Source organism: Mytilus edulis, chromosome 4, assembly GCF_963676685.1.
Source record: "Mytilus edulis chromosome 4, xbMytEdul2.2, whole genome shotgun sequence".
In the NCBI taxonomy this organism is placed as follows: Eukaryota; Metazoa; Mollusca; class Bivalvia; order Mytilida; family Mytilidae; genus Mytilus; species Mytilus edulis.
The window spans coordinates 81,710,333-81,727,750 of record NC_092347.1 but is presented as its reverse complement, the minus strand read 5'-3'; the positions used below and the strand labels follow the sequence as shown (position 1 = coordinate 81,727,750).

At 29.5% G+C, this 17,418-nt stretch overlaps 1 long non-coding RNA gene across 1 annotated transcript; it reads right to left on the bottom strand.

Moving 5' to 3' along the window:
- Positions 1 to 316: 316 nt before the first annotated feature.
- LOC139520710 (uncharacterized) lies at positions 317 to 17,023 on the bottom strand. The gene is made up of 4 exons (XR_011663944.1): positions 16,714 to 17,023; positions 2,791 to 3,014; positions 1,524 to 1,583; positions 317 to 827 (listed from the first exon to the last, which is right to left on the bottom strand). It is a non-coding gene; the product is annotated as an uncharacterized lncRNA (long non-coding RNA).
- Between the last annotated feature and the right edge of the window lie 395 nt (positions 17,024 to 17,418).

Genomic DNA, 17,418 nt, shown 5'->3' with positions numbered 1-17,418 from the left:
CGTTACTCAAAATATTAAAGAATGTCATTTATTGGGTTAAATGGAAATTGATGAGTCTATCGTACACGTGAGAGGTTTAGTGCTATAAACCAACTTCAATCCACCATTTTCTACGTTTGAAAATGCTGTATCAAGTCAGGAATATGACAGTTGTTGTCCATTCGTTTGATGCGTTTTATCAGAAAATCTGATCATCTAAAGGTTTGTACAAAAAGAAATAGTTAAACGTGTAAAGTATTTATTGTGTTGAGCATTATAAAAATAGGAAATATATAATACAAAATATCAGGACTAGTTTTCACAACAAATAAAACAATCTCTTAACGTTTAAATAAATATAAGAATGATAAATGCCAATAAATAGAGCACCAAAAATGTAATGGATATGTTCAACGATCAGTTCATAGTATTGATTTCAAAAGAAATTCCAAAAACATCTCCACCAATAGAATTACTGCAATCGAGATCAAACTACCAGATTCCAACTATTAAAACAAAAAATGTAAATGTTCTTCTAGATTTTCTAAATATAAATGCAAATGTTCTAATACTTTCAGAGATCTTGCTTGATAGTGAGACATTTGGGTCCAGCTTCTTCTGCAAGGCATATTCCTGCGATGTCTTTGGTGATTTGGTGTTATGTTATTACATGTGATACACATTGCCATCCGGATATCCCTGTTTAGGCTTCTAAGTTCACTATATATAGTTGATGTTCCATTTAGCAACAAAGGATCTTGTTCGGCCACTTCCATAGAAGAAATACTTAAAAAATAGTTTCTAAAATCTCTATGCAAGCTTTTTGTAAAAAGCAAAATGTTGTCAATCTGAAATGAATAAAAACCATTTTCAATTACATCTTTGCCAAAACAAACTGTTGCATGCTTGATTTTTGAAGTACCAAGTATACAGTAAAACAAATTATTTTCGCGGATAGTTTACTTTATTTCGCGTTATACCAATTGTAGTCCATTTCGCGGTTTTTAAAGTTCGCAATTTTCATATTTACTTGGTGTAGATTAATAAAGATTTAATTGATCGCGACGATTTATATTCGCGTTATTTTTCTCCTCGCAAAACTCGCGAAAAAAATCGCTCGCGAGAATTAGTTTGTTTACAGTATATAATTGTTAATCTGTATATTTAAAGGTAACAAAAACAATGTGATTGGTAATAAACGTCATAAACGATGGTTATCCAAACATTTAGGTCAAGTGATATATCTATTTTTTGAACGAAACTTGAAACTTTATACAATCCTTTATGTTCATTAGGTTGAAATAGTATATATTTAGAATTAAGTTTTATTTTTCATATATCATATAAAAATACGAAATATTTGAATAATCATATATAAAAGATGGGTTGACAAAACTATCAGTCATCCAAAATAATAATGATAATGCATTACTAGAGAGTAAAAATTATTTTATTTTTAATTCTGGCTTTATGTTTTTTGACGATTTCAGTCGTTATTCCTCACACCTCTGTTGGAATTATTCCGAGGCTGAAAAAGTACTCACTTTTTTTACAACTGGTAAGCTGGATCTTTCATTTAGAGATGGCGTTATATGTCTTGCATTCTGAAAAATTGCAATTATTGACTTTATCTTAACCCTGCATTATACAAGTAAATGAATTAAAAAAAAATAAAAGCAACATATTATTTCTTGCGTCTGAGATGCTTTTTTTTTGGAATTACCATCATCCGGAACACTTAAAAACCAAATATTTGAAAGCCTATGATGTACAAGGACCGAAAAAGTGGAGTATCTTTATGACCAAAAAAGAAACATAATAAAGGCAACAGTAGTATACCGGTGTTCAAAAGTCGTTTTGACTGTTAAAACAATTCACTTTTAGTTTAATAGCTTTTCAGGCAAATCAATATAATGTTGATGGATACAGAAAGTTGAAAATTACTAAACAGTTTAACTATTGCCGAACAGTATTCTAAAAGAGGGACGAAAGATACCAGAGGGACAGTCAAACTCATAAATCGAAAATAAACTGACAACGCCATGGCTTAAAAATGAAAAAAAGACAAACAGACAAACAATAGTACACATGACACAACATAGAAAACTAAATTTCCCACAGTGTGTAAGTCTGCAATTGAATTGAAATGACAGAATAATTCTAATGTATAGTCTTTTTATAATCTGTAAAGATCAAAATAACCGATTTAATTCAAAATCTGTTAACTAGCTGAAATGGCAGATCTTTAAAAACGGGACTTATATTGTTCGTTCAGATCGAAATTGAAAGTTATTAAATCTGATGACACGTAAAAATAGTGCATAAAGTTTATAATTATCCCAAAAAGTCACGAGTAGAATAGAAACATTTTTGATTTGAGCGTCTTCGATAAGTCTTCGGTAAAAGAAAAACGACCTTGCGTAAACAATGTTAAGCATGGAATATTTGACGAGTAAGCTATGTACCCTTCATGGGCTCCATAAAAAAACAAGTTTTTGATTGGGTTCGTGATCCTCAGTGGTTTGATTTTGTACTTTTATGTGTTTCGTCGACTTTTTCTTATTTGTGCAATAGGTTTTTCAGTTTCTACCGATTAATTAGTTTTGAATGTCGCCTCTTTTTTCATAAGAGAAAACGTATAATTTTCAAAAATGGCGTTACTCTTTCAGCGTGCGAGGACATATTTTTGTTTAAGATTTTTACATAGTCCACAAAATATCTTTAAAGAATGGATTAAAGGAAAAACAAGAACTACATAATGAATATAAATGTAAAACTAAATCTTATTAGATAAGATTTCTGAATACTTACATATTGGTAATTTAGACGTTCGATTTTAATTAGCATACTTCTGATATTATTTGTAAACGTTGCCGAATGAAATTCTTCAGAGATTGATCCCCTGTTTTGATCTCCATGGAAACAAGGACTTTGAAATTCCGATAAAATTCTGTCTGGGAATCGATGACAGTTATGGCAATATACAGTTGATCCTTTCCAATAAACATATACGGAGAAAACGGACACCATGTTATCTATTAGGAAATCAAAGGAAATAATTGTATTATAAACAAAAAAGGATTATGAGTTTATATAAGAATTGCCATTGCAAAACAAAAACATTAGATCATTTTCATTTATAAAATAATGCAAACAGAAAACAATTATGCCATAAGGATACCCTAATATTGGAATTTTACAAGTTGAACCTTTTATAACAAGAAATGAAATATGGTTTTATTACACACAAGTTTTGTTCAGAATACGTATGGGCAAAAAGTAAAATCACAAAAATACTAAACTCCAAGGACAATTCAAAACGGTAATTCCCTAATCAAATTGAAAAATCAAAAGCTCAAATACATCAAACGAATGGATACCAACTGTCATGTTCCTGCCTGGGTTCAGGCATTTATAATAAAAAAAAAAAAGTAATTTTAAATTAGTTTTTTTTTAGAAAAAAATATTCGAGTTTTTGTGTTTACTCTACGGAAAAACGTGCATATTTTTTATAAGTTAATTGTAAAGGAGCTATCAAAACAGATTGTGACAAACAAAAAGTTAGCGTAAAGGGTGAAAGAAAAAATAAGATTTTACCTCTCAAAGTATTGTTCAAACTTTTTTTAAACATTTGAGCATCCTTTGTACAGTATTGGTGTGTCAGTTTTTAAAGAAAAAAACAACATTTATCATTTCCTTTAAACATATTAGTCAATCGTTTTTTAATATGGCATGAAGAAAAAAGTGTTTTGAAATATTTATTGGTTTACAGTATATTCATGTATATGCATGTTGTATTTCACGTCTATTTTGAATTTGATATAACATCATTCCTATTTTCATTGACTAAGTAAACAATAAAAGATAAAGTCGAAAATATGCAATAAAATTGTTATCATGAACATGCAATTCAACCTTCTTCTTATACGGCTATAGAATAATTGTATAGATACTATTATTTCTTTTCTGTTTATGATGCAAAAAGTTGTAATGTTTTTCTTTTCTTTTTAAATGCTTGCAAACCCATATATATTTGTTTAGGGGCCATCTGAAGGACACCTCCGGGTGCGGGAATTTCTCGCTGCATTGAAGACCTGTTGTTGACCTTCTGTTGTTGTCTGCTCTTTTATCGGGTTGTTGTCTCTTTGACACATTCCCCATTTTCATTTTCAATTTTATTGCAAACCCATGAATATTCTAGACGACATTGATATTTAACGGGATTTTTTTAATGTTTTAATTCTTTCTTATAGATTGTTTTAAAATAAGACCAATTTTACTGACTTTTTTGGTCTTTTTTCCAAAGCAAATGCTTTCAGCGAGTCACAACTAACTGTTTTTGTATTATACAATTATGTTTTTATATAATTGAGGATAAATATGTACTCATTATTATAAAAACAAAGTATAATTTAACAACTCGTTTTCTGTTTAGAATCTATATGAGATAATGATGAACAGAAGGAGGATGAAATATAATAAATCGCAAACTATAATTAAACGGATAAATTCACACAATTCATCCCTTACATAGATGTTCTGAGTCAATTTTGGCATCTCTTTTATTAAATGCTTTGGTTTTCAATGCTTTCAACACTATAATCAATTCAGAATTTCATCTTTTCTTTTCCGATTGTAAGTAAGTAGTGAATCTTTTGTAAACAAAGACGAAACATTCGCCTGGGGTAACAAATTTGAATGTTATTATTGTTTTCTTATTTGTGTTTTTTTATATACTGATCAATGAGAATAGTTTGTCCCTATTTTATTCTCTTGTAAAATGACCTTGAAAATAAATAATTAAAATTGAGAATGGAAATGGGGAATGTGCCAAAGAGACAACAACCCGACCATAGAAAAAAACAACAACAGAAGGTCACCAACAGGTCTTCAATGTAGCGAGAAATTCCCACACCCAGAGGCGTCCTTCAACTGGCCCCTAAACAAATATATACTAGTTCAGTGATAATGAACGCCATACTAATTTCCAAATTGTACACAAGAAACTAAAATTAAAATAATACAAGACTAACAAAGGCCAGAGGCTCCTGACTTGGAACAGGCGCAAAAATGCGGCGGGGTTAAACATGTTTGTGAGATCTCAACCCTCCCCCTATACCTCTAGCCAATGTAGAAAAGTAAATTGTCTGAATCAGATATCCGTAAATATTATTTTATGTTTTCTTTGTTATTAATTGTGTGAAAATTTCAAATCAGTTTAACATTAAATTTATTAAATTGACACGGGATTGTTGGTATTTGAAAAGATCTCAAGGTTTACAAGATTAATAAATCCATTATAATACTCTCTTCAAAATCATTTTGATCTTTACTATATGAGAAAGGTTCATTGTATCTTTGATGAGTTTGTGTATAAACATTCAATGTGTGTTTTTATGTTAGATGAAAGACAAGTAAACATGTATAGAATAAATAAAAAAGATTATAAAGTTATCACAAATACATACATATAATTAAAATGTCCATCTTGTTTTACTGCAATTTGTCAAATGAACTAAATTGTCAATTGTCCATTTTTATTAATGCCGTCAATATGGGAGATTTCCATGTTGCCGTTTTCGGAGAAAAAAATCTAGTAGGCTTTTTCGAAAAAAATAGAAGGGATTGCTGCAATTTGTAAACTCATCGCATCCGGACTGTCCGTTTATTAACAATATGTTTCTTGCTCCAAAAATGTAGAATATTTCAGGTATTTTATCTGACTAAGACTTATTCACTCAAAATGTTTGATACATTATAACTAGGAAGTAAAATTGTTTCATTACAATTTTACATAAGATTTATTTCTCCTCGTTATCCTTTGAACATTTGCACTTGTTCTGCTAATTTATTCATAAATTAAAGAATATATTTAACACCCATTAATTATATAACAAAACATCAGACTAAAAATAACCAAAATTATTACTTTTTGTTCTTGTTAATTTGATGCGTTTACTTTTACTCTTTTTTTATAAGTTTATTTTTTATAATTTTAGCATTCGATTATATTTGTTGCTACAATAAATCACTGTCGTTCTAGTTAGGAAAAGTATTGTATTTCATTTTTTTTTTCTGACTTATTAATTTAAAACGAGGAGAGGCAAATCGCTTGAGACTTAATTAGTTATTCTTTTTCAATGTTACAATATTCAGAATGATATAATCAGATAAAGCATGTATACTGCCTGAAGCTATGATTTTATTATCATAAAAATTATGAGCTCGGGTTGGTAACTTAATTGAAGGTTCGTTTAAGCACATGTAAATGCTTGATTTCAATATACTCTTTTGGGGGAGTAGGGGTAGTTAGAGGATGTCCTGTTTCTCTTTTTATTGTGTTTGATTCTTGGTTTTATTTTTAATGTTGGGCGATGTATTTTTGAAGGTGTTCAATTGTCAAAGTTGGACACAATTTATTATCAGTTTTCTTTATTGGAAGTCTTTCTTCGTATGTTATCAAAAAATATAAACCCTTTTTAATAAAATATTATAACTTTAATATAAGTTTTCTATATTTAATAAAGGGGCAAACAAGTGTTCAAATAGAAAACGTCTATCTAATTACACCATGGCTCAGTCCAAATATTGAACTTTTCGATCTGAAACAAATATGTTGTATTTTTTCGCAGGAGAGTGGTTATTAATGATTTGGAAACAAGTTTTATAATTATTCTAAAATATAGAATAGACGAATGCTTTTCATATGAAAGAAAATAATCCATACAATAAAATTTGCAACATTGTCAATATAATGGAAATTTATGCGACTGTCATATATGTGAGAGGTTTGACTAGCTATAAAATCAGGTTGTTATGTTTATATGTGTATTTCTCTGTCCTAACTGTTCTTGCATTTATTTGTATAATAGTCATGTCATGAAATGTTGTCATTTTATTGTTATATTTAACATTGTCATAAAGGCGCGAGGTTTGGTTTCTTAAAATGTCCTTTACCAAGTCAAGACAATGGCAGTTGTTATCTAATAGTTCGTTTCTATGGGAGTTGCGTTGTCTTTTTGGGTTTTTTTTTTTTGTTGCACTTTTGTGTTTTTGTTGTTTCGTTGTTTTTCTCTTATAGTTGAGGTGTTTCCCTCAGCGTTAGTTTGTTTCCCGGATTTGTTTTCTCTCAATCGATTTATGACTTTCGAACAGCGGTATACTACTGTTGCCTTTATTTACTCCTCCACTTTCTTAAGAAAATGCATGTACCAAGTCAAACATATGACAGTGGTTTGAGCTTTTTGATTTTGCGATTTGTTGTTTTCCTCGAAGTCAGTATTATGTTATTTTAATTTTTGCAATCATCAAAAGGGATTATCATAAGTTTCTTCCGATAATAACACACCATTATGGGTATAAAATGTCGGTCAAGATAATTCGGTGATGATGATTATTGAATTTTTTTTTATTACTTTAATTTTCATCAATTTAAAAAAAGTTGTATTCCGTCAATCAACAATTTGTGTGTCTCAAGTTATTTAACATAAATCTATTTTTTTGCTTTCATACAATTTTTTTTAAACATTTGGCTTGAAACAAGTAAAAAGCAAAGGTCTTTCTTCTTTTTTTTTTTTGTGATTCTTGACGCTTTTTATATATCCATAATATTAAACAGGGAAAATAAAAACAACCTAGAAATTATTTAGACGTAACCGGAAACATGTTACTCTATATTTCATATGTTGAAATGCGACTCTTTCTTTCAATAACAAATAAATTCTTATTGTCAGTACGTCAATATTTACATTAAGCATACTGACAATTTACTATTTATGCATAATTTAAATATTGGAAAGTTGTTGTGTGGATAATTCTAAAAATGAAATAGGGTTTTATCGAAAACGGAAATTATCTATTCCGTAATCAAGAGAGTTTTGCACAGGCACTTGTTTCTATACATGTGAAGACCCGCTATCAACGTATATTTACGGTAGGTACCCAACTACTTGTTTCATCTTTGCTTATTCTTTAGTTTTCCATGTTGTGTCATGTGTACTATTGTTTGTCTGTTTGTCTTTTTCATTTTCAGCCATGACATTGTCAGTTTATTTTCGATTTATGAGTTTGACTGTCCCTCTGGTATCTTTCGTCTCTCTTTAATAGCAGTGACTGGGACATGACTTGTACTACGCATATTTGTATAATTTTATTCACAAGCTGTTCTTGATTTACAATCTAGGTTTGTTTCATAGTTCTAAGGTTCAAGCTATATAAATAGATCTGTTGACAAGGAAAGAAGACGTATGATACATTTGTAGTATAACCTTAAAATAAAGAGAGATGGTGTACAGTGATCTATAGTTGTTAATTCTGTGTAATTTTAGTCTCTTGTGGAGAGTTGTCTCATTGGCAATCATACCACATCTTCTTTTTTTATATTATAGACCCTTTAATATGAAGTATTATATCTATCATTTAATTTCTCTCATTTGTTCACAAGACATTAATTAGTCTGCCGAATACCAGTCTTTACAAATTTTGAGTTGATTATGTTTGTTGGGGTTTCGTGTTTCATTCATTTGATTGATAACCTACAAAAACTGCCAAGAAAACATAAATTATAGAACTTGTCAGCAATATTGAGATACAGGCTCACAGGGTAATATCAAAAAGAATTCTGGCTACAAAATGTCTATCTTAAATATGTTAATGAGGGTAAGATATTTATAAGGATAATGTTTAAGCTTACTACTAGTTTTACCAATACCTATATGTAAATCAAAATTATATTTTGAAACAGTTACGTCCCTTTTAATATATTTATGGCCTACTTTTTATTTATTTACTCCAATTAAAGTTTTTGCAAATTTAATTTGGACTTTGATGGTAGCCAATGACCAATATTTTGACTCTAGATTTGTAATATCTTTTATCATATACAGAGACCAAACTTCACTACAGTAAAGAAGTATAGGTTTAACACAAGCATCAAAAAGCTTTAAGTGAGGTAATACATTGATATCTTCAGAAAATAACAGTTTTCTAATACAAAATATAGCTTTTGAGGCTTTTTACAAAGAAGTCTCACTGCTTCTGTAAAACTACCAGATGGTTTAAACAGTATACCCAAATATTTATATTCTGTACAGTGTTCCAAAATATTATCACTAAAAACAAACTTGTCTTTTGTAAGTTTTTTACCTGATTTGTTAAAAATCATAACTTTGGTTTTGTCAAGATTTACTGTTAAATCCCAACTAGTGCAATATAAACTAAGCTTGTCAAGGCATTTTTGTAAGCCATTAGCCGATTCAGAAATAAGGACTAAATCATCAGCGTATAACAGACATGATATATCATTATCATTTAACTTGGGTGGTTCACATGTTGAGTCAAAAATAGATGATAAATCATTAATATATAAAGAAAATAATGTAGGGCTTAAAATACACCCTTGTTTTACCCCAACTGAGGAATTAAAAAAATCAGTGATACCTTCCGAGATCTTTACCGAGTACAAAACCTCTTTATACATATCTTTCATTATACAAAAAAAGGGACCATCTATGTTGTAATAAGACAATTTTTAAAAGAGGGCATCTCTGTTAATAGTATCAAATGCCTTCCTGAAATCAATGAAACAGGCATATATCTTTTTTGATGATTTAAATGCTTTATCAATTATAGTTTTTAGAGTTAAAATATGGTCACTTGTTCGACTTCCCTTTCTGAATCCAATTTCCTCACGACAAATAAGTTCATTTCCTTCAAGATACTTTTTTAATCTGTTATGTAAAACTTTTAGAAAAAAATTTCCTAAACAACTTGAAAGGGCTATACCTCGGTAATTAGATGGATCATTAAAACACCCACCCTTGAAAATGGGCTTAATAAAAATTTTTCTCCATAAAGTTGGGTAGATACCAGACTTAAGTATAAGATTAAACAATTTTACATAAACATCAATATTCATATAAGAAGATATTTGTAACATTTCATTTGTAATACAATCTGAACCACTTGCTTTATTATTCTTTAAAGATTTTGCTGCAATAACCACCTCCTCAGTTGTAATAAAACTATTTAACATCTTAGTACATGTGTTACAATCTTTAAAAGTAGTATACTCTTTCTTATCATTACAAACATTTTTATCATAATCAGTATTCATTAATTTATTAAAATATTTAAACCATTCTTTAGGTTGTATGTTAGAACTAGGATCCTTGAAGTTCTCCTTTTTTAGTTTCTTAACTGTATTCCAAAAATCATTTGGACAGCTGTTATTTGAATCTATAATCTGTTTTATCATTTTATGTCTAAATTGTCTATATTTTTTCCTTATAAGTTTATTCAGTTCCTTTTTATTATATAATACTTTGTGTCTAAGACTGTCATTCCAGGGCTCAGTACATAATTTTCTAGTCAGACTCTTTAGGGACCTATATTTAGATTCACATTCATTATCATAATATGGCTTTTTTATTTTTCTTCGTTTACTTCTCTTGGTTTTACCAGGGGTCTTATTAGTATTACTTAAAAAAGCAGCATTGTATAATATTGATGATATACTAGAGACTGTATCGTTAACACTTTGAGTTACATTGGAATTACATGTATTATTCGCCTCTATTTTTTGGGTTAAATTATCTACATCAGAATTAATAGTCCCAAAGTTCACTTTCAACATATTGGACTTAAAAATTTCTTCTCGTTTAGTAGTCCATTTAACTCTTCTAAGAGTTGGCTTAACATAATTATCACATGGCTTATTTACTAATTGAGAATGTATAGTTATTGAAATTGGACAGTGATCAGATATTGTTGGTTCAAATTGTCCTACACTAAAATTGACAATATTTGGTAAAAATTCAGATGAACATATACAATAGTCATCAATTGACACACCATTATGATTATAGAAAGTGATTTTACCTTTTGAATCACCGAGAGTTCTTCCATTAAGGATTCTTAATTGAGATTCTGTGCATAAGTCAAGTATTAATTTTCCATAGTTATTAGTTTTTTGGTGTACTTGAGTATTTCTAAATTTGCATACACTATCTTCAACATAATTAGTGGGAAGAAAGTTGTCCAAACTGTCATCTACTTCATTTGTTATGAAATCTAACTCTTTACAGTTTATATGTGCATTTAGATCTCCCATAAGGATTACATCCCCTGATATACTATATTTCGCAATATCTGCCTCAAGTTTCTCAAAAATTTGTTTATCAAAATTTGTTCTTAATGTGTAAGATGAGTTTGAAGGAGGAATATATAAAAAACATAAAAATACATTTCTATCAAAACTGAAAAATGTCTTGTCTAGTTTAAACCACATTATATCATCCATTGTTTTATCCATCAACTTTACACCTGATAATATTTCCTTCTTAAAAAATGTAGCTAAACCACCTCTAACTTTATTTGAATCAGATGATCTACAGTTTACAAAACATTTATAACCATCATAGTTTAAAATCTCATTGGTGGGGATATGCGTTTCTGAAAGACCAACAATGTCTGCAGTCATAATTTGACAAATATTATCATCGTCTAGTTTACAAACTCTGTTACCACTTATTCTTTTAAATAATCCATTAACATTCCAAGAGCTGATAGATAATTGCTTTGAAACTTTTATACACATGATCAAAATCTAAATTTGAATTAGCCATTCAAAATGCACAGGGGTCGGTGAACTGTAAAACAGATAGAGAAATTAAAGTGAAAAATAAAATAGAAAATTACTATCACTGTTTAATTATTTTCAAGAAAACCTTACTTGCTTAAATTATTTGCCTTTTATCCAGCTTTTGACTATAATGTGTGAATTTAAATAAAAGTGCTTGCCCTCTACTAGCATACAAGCTGGAAAGTTACTTTAAATACATGTATTTTTAAAACTATGATAGAGTATAAGTATTACAAAACTGTCTTTTGCCATCCTTGGCTAAATTTATCCCTAATCTACATACTAATAGTAAATACTGAGAAATATAACTTCTGCAGAATCTTATAAAAATAATAATAATAATTAGAACCAATAATGAATTCTTAATATATATACATGTATACCAAAATACATATTTTAATTATGGAAAACAAGTAATAAATTCTGTTATAGTCTACATTCTGTACGTTATGTTTTTTTTTGGTTTTTTTTAAGATCCAAATTCATGATACTGGTGGAAAACACTGGCTACTGCTGATGCAATACTATCCGCTAACTTTATAATTAAGGATAAATATGTACTCATTATTATAAAAACAAAGTATAATTTAACAACTCGTTTTCTGTTCAGAATCTATATTAGATAATGATGAACAGAAGGAGGATGAAATATAATAAAACGCAAACTATAATTAAACTGATAAATTCACACAATTCACCCCTTACATAGATGTTCTCAGTCAATTTTGGCATCACTTTTATTAAATGCTTTGGTTTTCAATGCTTTTCAACACTATAATCAATTCAGAATTTCATCTTTTCTTTTCCGATTGTAAGTAAGTAGTGAATCTTTAGTAAACAAAGACGAAACATTCGCCTGGGGGAAACAAATTTGAATGTTATTATTGTTTTCTTATTTGTGTTTTTTATATACTGATCAATGAGAATAGTTTGCCCCTATTTTATTCTCTTGTAAAATTATCTTAAAAAAAATAATTGTCTGAATCAGATATCCGTAAATATTATTTTCTGTTCTCTTTGTTAATAATTGTGTGAAAATTTCAAATCAGTTTAACATTAAATTTATTAAATTGACACGGGATTGTTGGTATTTGAAAAGATCTCAAGGTTTACAAGATTAATAAATCCATTATAATACTCTCTTCAAAATCATTTTGATCTTTACTATATGACAAAGGTTCATTGTTTCTTTGATGAGTTTGTGTATAAACATTCAATGTGTGTTTTTATGTTAGATGAAAGACAAGTAAACATGTATACAATTAAAAAAAAGATTATAAAGTTATTACAAATACATACATATAATTAAAATGTCCATCTTGTTTTACTGCAATTTGTCAAATGAACTAAATTGTCAATTGTCAATTTTTATTAATGCCGACAATATGGGAGATTTCCATCTTGCCGTTTTCGGAGAAAAAAATCTAGGAAGCTTATTTGAAAAAAATTAGAAGGGATTGCTGCAATTTGTAAACTCCTCGCATCCGGACTGTCCGTTTATTAACAATATGTTACTTGCTCCAAAAATGTAGAATATTTCAGGTATTTTATCTGACTAAGACTTATTCACTCAAAATGTGTGATACATTATAATTAGGAAGTAAAACTGTTCCATTTCAATTTACATAAGATTTATTTCTCCTCGTTATCCTTTGAACACTTGCACTTGTTCTGTTAAATTATTCATAAATTAAAGAATATATTTAACACTCATTTATTATATAACAAAACATCAGACTAAAAATAACCAAAATCATTACTTTTTGTTCTTGTTAATTTGATGTGTTTTTTACTCTTTTTTTATAAGTTTATTTTTTATAATTTCAGCATTCGATTACAGTTGTTGCTGTAATACATCACTGTCTTCTAGTTAGGTAAAGTATTGTATTTCATTTTTTTTCTGACTTATTAATTTAAAACGAGGAGAGGCAAATCGCTTGAGACTTAATTAGTTATTCTTTTTCAATGTTACAATATTCAGAATGATATAATCAGATAAAGCATGTATACTGCCTGAAGCTATGATTTTATTATCATAAAAATTATGAGCTCGGGTTGGTAACTTAATTGAAGGTTCGTTTAAGCACATGCAAATGCTTGCTTTCAATATACTCTTTTGGGAGAGTAGGGGTAGTTAGAGGATGTCCTGTTTCTCTTTTTATTGTGTTTGATTCTTGGTTTTATTTTTAATGTTGGGCGATGTATTTTTGAAGGTGTTCAATTGTCAAAGTTGGACACAATTTATTATCAGTTTTCTTTATTGGATGTCTTTCTTCGTATGTTATCAAATAATATAAACCCTTTTTAATAAACTATTATAACTTTAATATAAGTTTTCTATATTTAATAAAGGGGCAAACAAGTGTTCAAATAGAAAACGTCTATCTAATTACACTATGGCTCAGTCCAAATATTGAACTTTTCGATCTGAAACAAATATGATGTATTTTTTCGCAGGAGAGTGGTTATTAATGATTTGGAAACAAGTTTTTAAATTATTCTAAAATATAGAATAGACGAATGCTTTTCATATGAAAAAAAATAATCCATACAATAAAATTAGCAACGTTGTCAATATAATGGAAATTTATGCGACTGTCATACAGGTTGTTATGTTTATGTGTGTATTTCTCTGTCCTAACTGTTCTTGCATTTATTTGTATAATAGTCATGTCATGAAATGTTGTCATTTTATTGTTATGTTTAACATTGCCATAAAGGCGCGAGGTTTGGTTTCTTAAAATGTCCTTTACCAAGTCAAGACAATGGCAGTTGTTTTTAATAGTTCGTTTCTATGGGAGTTGCGTTGTCTTTTTGTTTTTTTGTTGCACTTTTGTGTTTTTGTTGTTTCGTTGTTTTTCTCTTATAGTTGAGGTGTTTCCATCAGCGTTAGTTTGTTTCCCGGATTTGTTTTCTCTCAATCGATTTATGACTTTCGAACAGCGGTATACTACTGTTGCCTTTATTTACTCCTCCACTTTCTTAAGAAAATGCATGTACCAAGTCAGACATATGACAGTGGTTTGAGCTTTTTAATTTTGCGATTTGTTGTTTTCTTTGAAGTCAGTATTATGTTATTTTAATTTGCAATCATCAAAAGTGATTATCATAAGTTTCTTCCGATAAAAACACACCATTATGGGTATAAAATGTCGGTCAAGATTATTCGGTGATGATGATTATTGAATTTTTTTTATTACTTTAATTTTTATCAATTTAAAAAAAGTTGTATTCCGTCAATCAACAATATGCGTATCTCAAGTTATTTAACATAAATCTATTTTTTTGCTTTCATACAATTTTTTTTAAACATTTGGCTTGAAACAAGTAAAAAGCAAAGGTCTTTCTTCTTTCTTTTTTTTTTGTGATTCTTGACGCTTTTTATATTTCCATAATATTAAACAGGGAAAATAAAAACAACCTAGAAATTATTTAGACGTAACCGGAAACATGTTACTATATATTTCATATATTGAAATGCGACTCTTTCTTTCAATAACAAATAAATTCTTAGTGTCAGTACGTCAATATATACATTAAGCATACTGACAATTTACTATTTATGCATAATTTAAATATTGGAAAGTTGTTGTGTGGATAATTCTAAAAATGAAATAGGGTTTTTATCGAAAACGGAAATTATCTATTCCGTAATCAAGAGAGTTTTGCACAGGCACTTGTTTCTATACATGTGAAGACCCGCTATCAACGTATATTTACGGTAGGTACCAAACTACTTGTTTCATCTTTGCTTATTCTTTAGTTTTCCATGTTGTGTCATGTGTACTATTGTTTGTCTGTTTGTCTTTTTCATTTTTAGCCATGACATTGTCAGTTTATTTTCGTATTATGAGTTTGACTGTCCCTCTGGTATCTTTCGTCTCTCTTTAATAGAAGTGACTGGGACATGACTTGTACTACGCATATTTGTATAATTCTATTCACAAGCTGTTCTTGATTTACAATCTAGGTTTGTTTCATAGTTCTAAGGTTCAAGCTATATAAATAGATCTGTTGACAAGGAAAGAAGACGTATGATACGTTTGTAGTATAACTTTAAAATAAAGAGAGATGGTGTACAGTGATCTATAGTTGTTAATTCTGTGTAATTTTAGTCTCTTTTGGAGAGTTGTCTCATTGGCAATCATACCACATCTTCTTTTTTTATATTATAGACCCTTTAATATGAAGTATTATATCTATCATTTAATTTCTCTCATTTGTTCACAAGACATTAATTAGTCTGCCGAATACCAGTCTTTACAAATTTTGAGTTGATTATGTTTGTTGGGGTTTCGTGTTTCATTCATTTGATTGATAACCTACAAAAACTGCCAAGAAAACATAAATTATAGAACTTGTCAGCAATATTGAGATACAGGCTCACAGGGTAATCTCAAAAGAATTTTGGCTACAAAATGTCTATCTTAAATATGTTAATGAGGGTAAGATATTTATAAGGATAATGTTTAAGCTTACTACTAGTTTTACCAATACCTATATGTAAATCAAAATTATATTTTGAAACAGTTACGTCCCTTTTAATATATTTATGGCCTACTTTTTACTTCAACCCGGACATTTTTGAAGATATGTAAAGATTATACAATCAATCATTTTTATTTATTTATAAAACATACAAAAATTAACAGAATTTGGGGAGCTAAAAAGAAATCGAAATGTTAACCAGGGCAACTCTGATATACTTCTTTTTCTGATATCCTTTAAGAATTCTTAATATCAGAGTAGTGAGTGTGAGCAATTTTTTATTAGGTAAAGCCATACAGCTTGGTGACTATGTTAAACGCATCTATCCGATTGAAATAAAAGATACAACTGATACTATAAAGTCAGCCTCATATCTTTACATCTAGAAGACATTGACAGTGAGGGTCGTTCGAGAACAGTCCTTTACGGCAAACGAGATGTATATAGCTTCTCATTTGTGAACTTTCTGTTTTTATGTAAACCAACATTCCGACAGCGCGTGCATATATATGCATAAAACATAGATCTACAATCCTCAAAACTATTCGGTATGTCAAAGCTTGCATTTCCTACCATAATATACTTGATAGAGAGTTTCTACTTACAAGGAAGTTTTCATACCAGAGGTTCCACGTGGTGGGGTTTAAGTCATCCCTACGAAAATATAATTATAGACGCCATTACGAGCTGGTTGACAGTTTCGGATTCTCTGTTACATATGCCGACGAATATGCTTCAATTGTCGCAACCACATTCCCGTCCTTTGATCCTCGAATTTAAAACCATTAAAGTAGACGTATCACCAAGTTTGTAATTACATGAACAACACGACGGGGACGTGTTAAATAGGGAGCAGGATGTGCATACTCTTCCGGAGCACATGCGATCCCCTTGATTTTTGGTGGAGTTTGTGTTGCTCAGTCCCTAGTTTTCTACATTGTATTATGAATACTGTTTTCTGTCATGCCGTTGTCCATTTTCCATCGACATAGACAATTGAATATTCCTCTGTTATATCCCGTTCCTCTTTTACAAACAACTCTTTTTAACAATTACACCGATGCACTCCTGATCATTTGCATAATGGCACTATGAACAAGCATTTCTATGAAAGAACACATAATTTATCTCCCATGTGTTCATAGGAAAGTCCAAAATAATTGATGAAAAGCGTCATGGAAATGGGTTTCACCACCTTTCAAACATGACTATATTATACGAAACCTTTTCTTCTTGTAAACGATTATCTATTGTCAGGTTAAAGTGAAGTGGATTATCACATTGTATTATCTGACAAACACCTGACTGAA